At 35.7% G+C, this 12,097-nt stretch overlaps 1 long non-coding RNA gene across 3 annotated transcripts in view; it reads right to left on the bottom strand.

The window, feature by feature from the left end:
- Window positions 1–429: 429 nt before the first annotated feature.
- Window positions 430–12,097, bottom strand: part of LOC309619597 — a 55,219-nt gene continuing 43,551 nt past the window's right edge. For all 3 annotated transcript variants that reach the window (XR_014239070.1, XR_014239071.1, XR_014239072.1), the window contains 4 exons: window positions 10,450–10,530; window positions 7,374–7,492; window positions 7,063–7,276; window positions 430–1,435 (listed from right to left, as the gene is read on the bottom strand). This is a non-coding gene — a long non-coding RNA (uncharacterized lncRNA). The remainder of the gene's footprint in view (window positions 1,436–7,062; window positions 7,277–7,373; window positions 7,493–10,449; window positions 10,531–12,097) is intronic.

Here is a 12,097-nt window from a genome sequence, read left to right as displayed (position 1 = left end):
AGCACAGTAATTCTCCCATGTTTGGTATGTATTTATTCCTTAATAAAATAATAATCCCATTATATTATAAGACAAGGACATTTCTTAAGCTATACTTTAAACTATATTTTCCAAAACAAAAGAAAATTTAGTTGTTTTACATTTTTTACAAATCTCTTTAATGTCTGAGTTAATAAAAGACAGCTCTCATATCTGCTTCTGCATTCAATCTGTTGTGTTGTGTTGGTTGAAGTATATGAAGAAAATCTAGCTTCATACAGATAAACAAGAAAGGGAGGAGTATTTTAATAGTTTTTTCAGATAATTATGGATATTCTTTGATGCTACACCAAAACTCGACAAGTGATAGCATTTAAAGGTTACTTACAATGTGGAATCAGAAACTAAACTAATGAAACTTTTATAACATCTTTTTTTTAATTTTTGAATTTTATTTTTTTATACAGCAGGTTCTTATTAGTTATCCATTTTATACATATTAGTGTATATATGTCAATCCCAGTCTCCCAATTCATCACACCATACCATCTTAATGGTTACATTAAAATCCATCAGTCTATTTGACACTTTGAATGGATATTTTACTCATGAATATCTTTGTAACTTCACACATTTTTTTCATTTGGGAAATATTGGTTTACTGAGTTATGCAGATCTTCTCAATGTTGACATACTTCAAACAATACAAAATAATTCATTAATGTCATCACATAACATATAAAGAAAGTATCCAGAAGCTGTCAAACATATGGTGGTGAATTCAAGTTTTACAGTATTCTAATTTTCCCCTAAACGTTCAGTCTTATCATTGGCAAGAAAAGAAGTGTCAATGTTTTCCTTGAAATAAAGGGCTCACTCTTTATTTCCAACACAATGTCAGCCAAATACCCAAGTCTGAATAATCATGATTTGTCCTCCTGCTGTTCTTTCAAGTAAAAATGGTGTTCCATGACAAAAGTAGCTTGCTCAGATCACAAATGAAGCAGCTGACAGGAGCTTTTCTTTGAGACAAACGCCATACTTCACTTTGCAACACAAGTGCTCCCCATTTTGTTGGGGAGAAATACGAAAACGATGAGTATTCAAGGAGTTGAGGTCTGATGAGATTAACAAGTTTTACAGGTTTATCAAGGACTTTCCTAAGTGAAACTGTTTTGTTTTGTAACTGCGTGGTGAAGAATACAAAGACAGTACAATTTAATGCCACTGCCTCGATTCGTGCTAAGGTGCCAGTAGTTTTACTCACCTTGGCTTTTGCGTCATCTGTGCAAATGTCAACAGACTTGTTCCAAGATAAACCATGAGCCTCAAAAAAGGTATTCAACGTTTCGTGTTTCCTGCCAAGCAACAAGTTTGTTGTCAGAAAAGTTCTTCAGCTCTTTGTGTTTGTTGCCACGTGTTCCCATGAAAGATCTTCAGTGTTTATTAGCTGGGGCTGATAATGGATTAAAACATGCAAAACAGCAAACCCAGCCACATCTATAGATTTGTCCCATTGATAAAGCAAAAGTACAATTTCTGCACATGAGAATTCATTTATCACATCGGTAGCCCAAACTTTCATATAACTAGTTACTGTGTCATTGGAAAGTGGCACTACCATGATTTCTCTATGGACTTCATTCTGCAGGCATTCAGCATTGTCAACTGTAAACCTTTTGTAAGCCTTTCAGCTATGGTGTGCACTTCTTCAGCCAACAGAGTAAGATAACTTACCTTGTAGGTTGTTTTAGAGGTTTTCTAATTTCTAATGTGAAAATCTGTAACAAATAACTTTTCACTTTGAAAGAGCTCATCACACCTCCATTTAAAATGTTCAATTCCTTTTTCTGTAAATGTTGAGTGACTGGTCTCCAAGTGATACTACAACTTAATTGGCATCATAATACTCTTTCCTTTAATTAATAAGCTTTATGTTTTAGAGCGATTTTAGGTCCACAGCAAACTTGAGCAGAAATTATAGAGAGTTCCTATATACACCACATCCACACACACTCAACCTCCTCCACTATCTACATCTTGAACTAGAGTGGATGTGCGTTACAACCAATGAACCTATGTAGACACATCATTATCACCCAAGGTCCATAATTTACATTAGGGTTTACTCTTGGTGCTGTACATCGTATGGATCTTGATAAATGTAAATGACATGCATCCACCACTGTAGTAACATACAGAATAGTTTCTCTGTCCTAAAAATCCTCTGTGCTCTGCTAATTCATTCCTCTGCTCCCCTTCACTCCTGGCAACCAGTGATCTTTTTACTGTCTCCATAGTTTTGCCTTTTCCAGAATGTCATATAGTTGGAATCATACAGTTTGTAGACTTTTCAGATTGGCTTCTTTCACTTAGTAATATGCATTTAAGTTTCCTGCATGTCTTTTCAGGACTTGACAGCTCATTTCTTTTTAGCCCTGAATAATACTCCATTGTCTGGGTGTACCACAGTTTGTTTATCCAGTCCCCTACTGAAGGACATCTTGCTTGCTTCCAAGTTTTGGCACTTATGAATAAAGCTGCTATAAACATCCATGTGAAGGTTTTCATGTGGACATAAGTTTTCAATCCATTAGGATAAATACCAAGGGGTGCCATTGTTGGATTATGTGGTAAGAGTATGTTTAGTTTTATAAGAAACTGCCAAACTGTCCTCCAAAGTGGCTGTACCATGCTGCATTTCCACCAGCAGTGAATGGGAGTTCCTGTTGCTCAACATCTTTGCCAGCATTTGGTGTCTTTTGGATTTTGGCCATTATAACAGGTTTATAGTGGTAACTCACTGTTGTTTTAATTTGTAATTCCCTAATAACATACAATGTTGAACATCTTTTTATGTGCTTACTTGTCATCTGTATATCTTCTTTAGTGGAGGTGTCTGTTCAGGTCTTTTGCCCATTTTTAAATCGGGTTGTTTGTTTTCTTATTGTTGAGTGTTAAGAGTTCTTTGTATATTTTGGAGAACAGTCCTTTATCAGATGTGTCATTTGTATATATTTTCTTTTAGTTTGTGGCTTGTCTTATTCTCTTAACAGTGTCTTTCACAGAGCAGAAGTTTTTAACTTTAATGAAGTCCAGCTTATCAATTACTTCTTTCATAAATCATGTCTTTGGTGTTGTCTCTAAAAAGTCATCACCATACCCAAGGTCATTGGGTTTTCTCCTATGGTATGTCTACAAGTTTCACAGTTTTGTATGATACATTTAGGACTATGCTCCATTATGAGTTAATTTTTGTGAAGGGTGTGAGGTCTGTATCTAGATTTTTTTTTTTTTTTTTTTTTTTGCATGTGGGTGTCCATTTGTTCCAGCACCATTTGTTGAAGAGACTATATTTGCTTCATTGTAATGCCTTGCTTCTTCACCAGACCAGTTGACCATATTTATGCGAGTCTGCTTCTGGGCTGCTGTTCTATGCTATTGATTTATTTGCTTATTCTTTCACCAATAATCACACTGTCTTGAATACTGAAGCTTTATAGTAAAACTTAAAATAATGTAACGTCAGTCTGACTTTCTTGTTCTTCTTCAATATTGAGTTGGCTCTTCTGGGACTTTTGTCTCTCTATATAAACTTTAGAATCAGTTTGTCAATATCCACAAAATAACTTGCTGGAACTTTGATTGGGGTTGCACTGAATCTGTAGATCAAATTGGGAAGATATCTTGACAACAATGAGTTTTCCTATCCATGAACACAAACTATCTCTGTTTTTTTCTAGTTTTTTTTTGATATCTTTCATCAGAGTTTTGTAGTTTTCCTCAAATAGATCTTGAATATATTCTGTTAGATTTATACCTAAAATTTTATTTTTGGGGTGCTAATGTAAATGGTAATGTGCTTTAATTTCAAATTCCACTTGTTCGTTGTTGGTATGTAGGAAAGCACTTGGCTTTTGTACAGTTACCCTGTATCCTGCAACCTTACTATAATCACTTATTAGTTCCAGGAGTTTTTTGTTGATTCTTTCACATTGTTTATGTAGACGATCATGTCATCTGTGAACAAAGACACTTTAATTTCGTCCTTCTCAATCTGCATACCTTTTATTTTCCATTTCTTGTCTTATTGCTTAGCTAGGATTTCCAGTATGATGTTTAAAAAGCAGTGATAAGAGGCGATGTCTTTGCCTTATTCCTGATCTTAGTGGGAAAGCTTTGAGTTTCTCACCATCAAGTATGTTAGCTGTAGGTTCTTTGTAGATATTTTTTCATCAAGCCAAGGCAGTTCCCCTCTATTCCTAGTTTACTGAGAGTTTTTCTTTTATCATGAATGGGAATGGATTTTGTTAAATGCTTTTTGCATTTATTGATATGATCTTGTGATTTTTCTTTTTTAGCCATGTGATGGTTTTGGTATTAGGGTAATTCTGGCTTCATAGAATACATAAGGAAATATTTCCTCTGCTTCTGTCCTCTGAAAGAGATTGTAAGCAATTAGTATAATTTATTCCTTAAATGTGTGGTAGAATTCACCAGTGAACCCATCTGGACCTGGTGCTTTCTGTTTTGGAAGATCATTAATTATTGATTTGATTTCCTTAATAGACATAGGCCTATCAGGTGGCCTATTTCTTCTGCATGAGTTTTGGCAGATTGTGTCTTTCAAGGAATTGGTCCATTTCATCTAGATTATCAAATTTGTAGGCACAGAGTTATTCATCATATTCCTTTATTATTCTTTTTAATGTCCATGAAATCTTTAGTAATGTCTCTTTTCTTTCAGTTATTAATAATTTGTGTCCTCACTTTTTTTCTTAGTTAGCCTGGCAAGAAGTTTATCCACTTTATTGATCTTTCCAAAGAACCAGCTTTAGGTTTTTTTGATTTTCTCTCTTGATTTCCTGTTTTGAATTTCATTAATTTCTGTTCTAATTTTTATTATTTCTTTTCTTCTGTTTACCTTGGATTTAATTTGCTCTTCTTTTTCTAGTTTCCTAAAAGAGAAGCTTAAATGACTGGTTTTAGAAATCTCTTCTTTTCTAATATATGTGTTCAATGCTATAATGTTCCCTTTAAGCACTGCTTTCACAGTATATTAAAATTGTAATGTTTTATTTTTTATTTAGTTCAAAATTTAAAATTTTCTCTTGAGATTTCTTCTTTGACCCGTGTGTTGTTTAATCTCCAAGAGTTTGGGGATTTTTTCATCTATCTTCCTGCTACTGATTTCTAGCTTAATTCCACTGTGGTCTGAGAGTACACTTTGTATGATTTCTGTTCTTTTCAATTTGTTAAGGTGTGTTTTATGGCCCAGAATGTGGTTTATCTTGCTGAATGTTTCATGTGAACTTGAGAAAAATGTGTAACTTGCTGTTGTTGGGTGAAGCAGTCTATAGATGTCAGTTATATCCAGTTGATTGATGGTGCTGAGTTCAACTGTATCCTTAGTGATTTTCTCCCAGCTGGAGTCCATTTCTGACAAAGGAGTGTTATATTATGCATATAAGCATACATAACTGAATACATTTTGGTACTGTTATTTTGAACAAACTGTCATCTGTTAGATCAATTAAGAAAAGTAAAGTTTCAATTGTGCTTTCACTTATTCCTTCTCCAATGCTCTTCTTTATCTAGATCTGAGTTTTTGATCTATATCAATTTCCTTCTACATTAAGAACTTCTTTTAACATTTCTTGCAAGGCAGGTCTACTGGAAACAAATTTCCCCAATTTTTATCTGAGAAAGTCTTTATTTCTCTCTTACTTTTGAAGGATAATTTCACAGGGTACAGTATTCTTGGTTGGTGGGTTTTCTTTTCTCTCAACACTTTAATATTTTACTCCACTCTCTTCTTGTTTGCATGGTTCCTGAGGTGAAGCCAGATGTAATTCTTATTTTTGTTCCTCTATAGGTAAGCTTTTTTATCTTCTACCTTCTTTCAAGATTTTTTCTTTATCTTTGGTTTTCTGCAGTTTGAATATGATATGCCTATGTGTAGTTTGGGGGCATTTATTCCGCTTGGTGTTCTCTGAGCTTCCTGGTTTGTGTTTTGGTGTCTGACGTTAATTTGAAGTAATTCTCAGTCATTATTACTTCAAATATTGGTTCTGTTCCTTTCTTTCTTCTCCTTCTGGCATTCCCACGATACATACATATGTTATGCCTTTTGTAGTTGTCTCACAGTTTTTGGATATTCTGTATTTTTCAGTCTTTTTTCTCTTTGTTGTTCATTTTTGGAAGTTTCTATTGTAATATCCTCAAGTGTAGAGATTCTTTCCTAGCCGTGTCTAGTCTACTAAAGAGCCTATCAATGGCATCCTGCACGTCTATTACAGCGGTTTTGATCTTGGGCTTTTTTTTTAGAATTTTCATCTCTCTTTTTACATTATCCACCATGTCTTGCATGTTGTCTGCTTTTTCCATTAAAGTGCCTAGCATTTTAATCACTGTTTAAAAAAATTCTTGGTAATTCCAACATTCCTCCCATATCTGACTCTGGTTCTGGTCCCTTCAAACTGTGTTTTTTGCCTTTTAGTACACATTGTAATTTTTTGTTGAAAGGTGGACATGATGTACTGAATAAAAGGTATCGCGGTAAACAGGGCTTTAGTAAAGGAGCGGTAAGTGTGGCGGCAGGGTAGCATTCTATAGCCCTATGATTAGGTCTCAGTCTTTTGAGCCTCTGTGAACAACCCCGGTGCTTCTCAGTTCCTCTCCTTGTCTTTGGTGGGAGAGGACGGGTAGAGGGGGCTGGAGTTGGAAGTTTTTCTTCCCCATGTGGAAAGCAAGAGGGGGCTGCAGTTGGGTATTTCCCTTCCCCACGGTCAGCTAGGCTCTGATAAAGCCCTAGCAGGTCAGGCTCTGGATAAATAGTTTCTCCCAAGGGAAGACCATGTTAAGAAGAACAGAATTCTCTGGGTTTGTCAAAATGGTTACTTTTCCCTTCCCCCTGGTGGAAGCACAAGGGAATTTTTTCTGACATTCCCTGTGAGCTCCTAGAGGTAAAACTCACAAAATCGTGGGGACCCCCAATGACTAGATCCTCCTGCAGTTTTTAACTCTCAGACTGTCCCCTCTGAGTCTCCAGCAATTCATCAATTACAGTTCAGGTTTCCCTACCTGGGCACTGGTTCCCATGGAGTTTTCTGCCAGGGGGTTTCAGATCTGGTAAATCGTGATTCTCTCCATTTACCTGTTTGTCTCTTTAAATTTCTGGACAGCTGTTTGCCCTGTGACTTCACTGCTCTGACGACAGATCTAAGAAGAGTTGCTGATTTTTCAGTTTGTTCAGCTTTGTTGTTGTTGTTAGGGTGGCGTGATCACTTCTAAGATCCTGCTGGACCGGAAACCAGAAGTCACTCACCGTAATACTTTCAGAAATAATAATGAATTATTAACATGTATACAACCAAGGAAAAGGTAATATTCACCATATTTTTATTTCTTATTCACAATTTCACCCTTTTTCTTTGAAAGTTCCTGCCTTCTGAGCCAGAGAAATGACTATATGCACATCGTGAAGCTGTGGGCTGAGAAAGTAACCATTCACCTTTAAAAATAAGAAAGATATATTATAAATAAATTTTCTTTTATTTTAGAATAAAATTTTATTAAATTTCAAAATAGTTTTACAGAATGTTTAAAATTTTAGAAAAGTTTTTAATATTTAAAAATATGATTGCAATAGAGCCAATATTTTACAGTAACTATAAATGGAGTCTAACCTTTAAAAGTTATGAATCACTACATTGTTCACCTGTAACTTTTGTAATATTGTACATTAATTATACTTTGATATTTAAAAATCTCAAAAAAAAATGATTGCAAATCAAGACAACAAAATGTGCTTACTTAGTTTCCACATAGGCTGGAGCCAAACTTCAGGATTTCAAAATAATAATTGTTTTGACAATAATGAGATTAAAGACATTATAGCAAGTATAACAACTGAAGTAGTAAGAGCTCAGCAAAAGTAATGAGAACAAACTTAGTTAATGTCTGAAAATGCACATATTTATATCCTAAGTATACTTTCTTGGAAAATTCTGGAAAACGTTCCTGAGCAAATGAGAGCAAAAGGCAAATAATGTTGTAATATTATTATAAGAATAGTTTCAACCTTGAAAACTTCCTGAAAGGGTCTTGCAATCTCACAGGGGTCCCCAGACCACATTCTGAGAACTGCTGGATTAGCACAAAGGTCTGGAGATGGACAAACAGGGTCAAACACAGCTCCTGGCCTGAATATCAGTGAAGGTGGCATGTCTTGACCAGCTGTTTTCACTCTGGTGCTTATGGTGGAAACAGTGACTATTGTAGGTGCTCCTCTGAAGTGTTGAGACATTTTAAGTTAAAGGAGAAAAGACAGTGTAAGTTGGAAGAGACGGCACCCACTCTGGCATCCAAAGTCTGCAATTTTAATTCATCACTTTTCAGCTACCTTGGCCTTCTTCATCTATAAAATGAAAGCTTTAGACTACATGCCTGATCTCAAAAGTCCCTTGCTGTTCTAACCATTTCTAATGAATTAATATGCTGAAAGCATAGTGATTTTTATACTCCCAGCACTGCAGAGTTGTATCAGTTCACAAGAGGGCATGAGAATATGGCCTTAGCAATTTCTACAGACATACAATCATCCACACCAGTGGGGTCCTCGGAACAGATAACAGCGCTGCTGGCCTGCTTCCTGAGTGCTTGGCCTGGAGACTTGATGAGATCAATCTCCAGTTTTACCAAAAATATCTCCACTATTTGGCTTGAAGAAAAAAAGCATAAACAAAAACCTTGATTTGACTAAAATACCAGCAAAGAGGGACACCATCTGTGACCTTGCTGAGGAATTTTGAAACTGAGTGGCTAAGAGAGAAATTTGCAAGAGAGCTGTATGTAGTATTAACTTACTGTTCTCAAGGCTGCCTAGGAAACTTACCAAGAAAAAAAAAAAAAAAGCAACGATTACTAGGCTGGAACACTTCAGGTGGGTCCCGCCTAAGAGCCCAACTGGGGAAAAAAAATGTATAAATTATAGCCAATTGGAGGAAAATATAATGAAAGAAAAGACAGACATTTCAATTGTCCCACAAAAAGATAAAATAGCTAGAAATAAACTTACCAATAAATGTGCAGTTTCTACAAAGAAAATTTTTAAATTTACTTTTGGACACAAACGAAAAGCTGACCAAGTGAAAAGTGTACTGTTCTTAGCTGGGAAGACTTAATATCATACAGATATCAAGTCTCTATAAATTCAACATAATTCCAATAAAATTTTTAAATGAATTTTTAAATTCGAGAAGTTGAGTCTAAACCTTGTATAAAAGACAGAGAAAAACAAATACCATTATGATTTCACCTATATGTGGCATCTAAAAAGCAAAACAAATGAACAAACAGAAGCAGAGTAATAGATACAGAGAGCAAACAGGTGGTTGCCAGAGGGGAAGGGGGAGGAAAGAAATCGATGAGGGTTCAAACTTCAGTTACAAAGTAAAGGAGTGAAGGGTATGAAGTGTACAGTGTGGGGAATATAGCCAACAACTATGTGATATCTTTGTGTGGTGACAGATGGTAACTAGACTTATGGTGATCATTTGAAATGTATAGAAATATTGAATCACTATGTTGTACAACAGGAACTAACATAGTGTCATAGGTCAATTACACATCAAAACAAACAGACTCATAGAAAAAGAGATCAGATTTCTGGCTACTAGTTGGGGGAGGGGAAATTGGATGAAGGCAGTCCAAAGTACAGACTTCCAGTTATAAGATAAATAAGTACTAGGGGTGTAATGAAACACATGATAAATATAATTAGCACTGCTGTATGTTATATATGAAAGTCATTAGGAAAGTAAATCCTAAGAGAGTTCTCATCACAAGGAAAAAAGTTTTTTCTTTTTCTTTTATTTTGTATCTATATGAGATGATAGATGTTCACTAAACTTACTGTGGTCATCATTGCATGATGTATATGAGTCGAATCATTATGCTGTACATAAATATACAGCTGCATGTCAATTACATCCCAATAAAACGGGAAGGAAAAAACAAGATTTGCCACTAACATTTTGAAAAACAAGTAATTAAGGGGGATTGGACCAATTAGATATTTTTTAATGTTGTAAATTTCAATAAATAAATTGTTATACACAAATCTGTAAAAAGGATGAGAAAGTTTAGAAACAGACCCAAATACATATAGGAATGTATAGTATAATATAATATGTATAATATGGTGAAGATGGCATTAAAATCAATGGGGAAAATACAGAGTATTCAATAAATGGCCTTGGAATTACTGGGTAAACAAATGGACAAATTCCAAAGGGGCTACATATTTAAATACAGAAAAGCAAGCTGTAAAAGCAGATGGGAAAACATGACAGAATTTTTTCTAAGCTGAGAGTGGCTACAGCCCACCTCTTCACTCCGAGGAGGTCAGCCCACAGATGAGCCACAAGTCTTGTGAGCTACAAAAGCACACAGTGGTCCTGCCCTCACCTTCCAAGGTCAAAACAAGCAGTTGCATCTTTACATCTGTCCTCCAATCTCATGTGAACAAAATGTCTTCTGTGATCCACCCTGCAGGAAACATACATGACAGGGAATTGTGAAGCCCGCGGTTCAGCCTAATCAAGGTGACACATTTCAACCGTCGGATGACACGCAATCAAAATTCTCTATTCCGGCATTGTTAGTGAAAGCAAAATATTGTAAATAACGTTTATAGCTATCACAAAGGGTCTGGTTAAACAAATTATGGTAATCTAGAGATGGAAATACTGTACAGTCATAAAAAGAATGAAAAAACTCTTGATTTATTGACATGACACAATCTCTGAAATATTGTGTCAATTGAAAAAAGGAGTTGAAACCAGAGAATTTATATACATATGTGTGTGTGTGCATATATATATATATATATTTTTTTTGCTCGCATACACATAAACTATCTCTGACATGATATGCAAGAAAGTGTTGATTTTCATTGATTCCAGGGAGGAAAAATAGTGGCTGAGGGACAGGGATACCAGGAAGATATCCTTTCACACTCATTGAATTTTGAATCATATGAATTGACCTATTTTTAAATGAATTAAATTTAAGAAACTAACGGAAACAATCAAAAGGGTGTGTATAGAAGTGTGAGAGCGGCATGGACATATATACACTACCAAATGTAAAATAGATAGCTAGTGGGAAGCAGCCGCATAGCACAGGGAGATCAGCTCAGTGCTTTGTGACCACCTAGAGGGGTGGGATAGGGAGGATGGGAGGGAGACGCAAGTGGGAGGAGATATATATGGGGATATATGTATATGTATAGCTGATTCACTTTGTTATAAAACAGAAACTAACACACAATTATAAAGCAATTGTACTCCAATAAAGATGTTTGTTTAAAAGAAAAAAAAGGGTGTGTATAGAATATCCAGTACGTACCTGGCACGGTGCTAGGTAACATCCGGGCCACAAGGATAACTCAGACCTGGAGCATCTCCTGCCCTGAAGGACCTAAGAATCCTCCTGGGTTTTAAATGTCAGTGTCCTGCCAGGTTCTGGGGACCACTTCTTTTCTCACTCTGGGGTAATCCCAGCCACTCTAGTAGATTTAACTATCATCTGTATGCTGAATTGTCCCAAACACATGTCTCTAACCTTGGGGTCACCCTCAGTTTTAGACGCGTGTGTCTATTTCTAGTTCATTTTGACAGAGCGGTTCCCACAAATACCAACACTCCCCAAATCAAATCAATCATCTTCCCCTCCCCCAAAGACGGCCCCTGGAAGCCCTAACCCTGATCCTCCTCCCAAATTCCCTATCTTAATTGATTTTTCATTCTGTCCTTTATTGTTATTAAAACAGAAGAGTTAATTTTTACAAGTTTGTCTTTTTCGTCTTCTGCTTTGGTTTGAATGGTTAAGAAAGGCTTTTCCTATTCCCAAATCAGATAAAAATGTATCCATATTTTCTTCTATTTCTTTTATGGGTTAATTACATCTTTTTTTTCTTTCTGAAATGTATTTTGGTGTGAAGTAGGGATCTAACATCCCAACACCACTTACTGAATTAAAAAATTCATCCTTACTCTTATTTGCTTGAATAAGTTTTCAGCTGATTCTCTGGGGTTTTCCAGGTAGTTAATGT

The sequence above is a fragment of the Balaenoptera borealis genome, assembly GCF_965194805.1.
Source record: "Balaenoptera borealis genome assembly, chromosome: 21".
NCBI classification, from domain to species: domain Eukaryota; kingdom Metazoa; phylum Chordata; class Mammalia; order Artiodactyla; family Balaenopteridae; genus Balaenoptera; species Balaenoptera borealis.
Note: the sequence above shows the minus strand (reverse complement) of the source record. Positions and strands in the feature narration are given on the sequence as shown.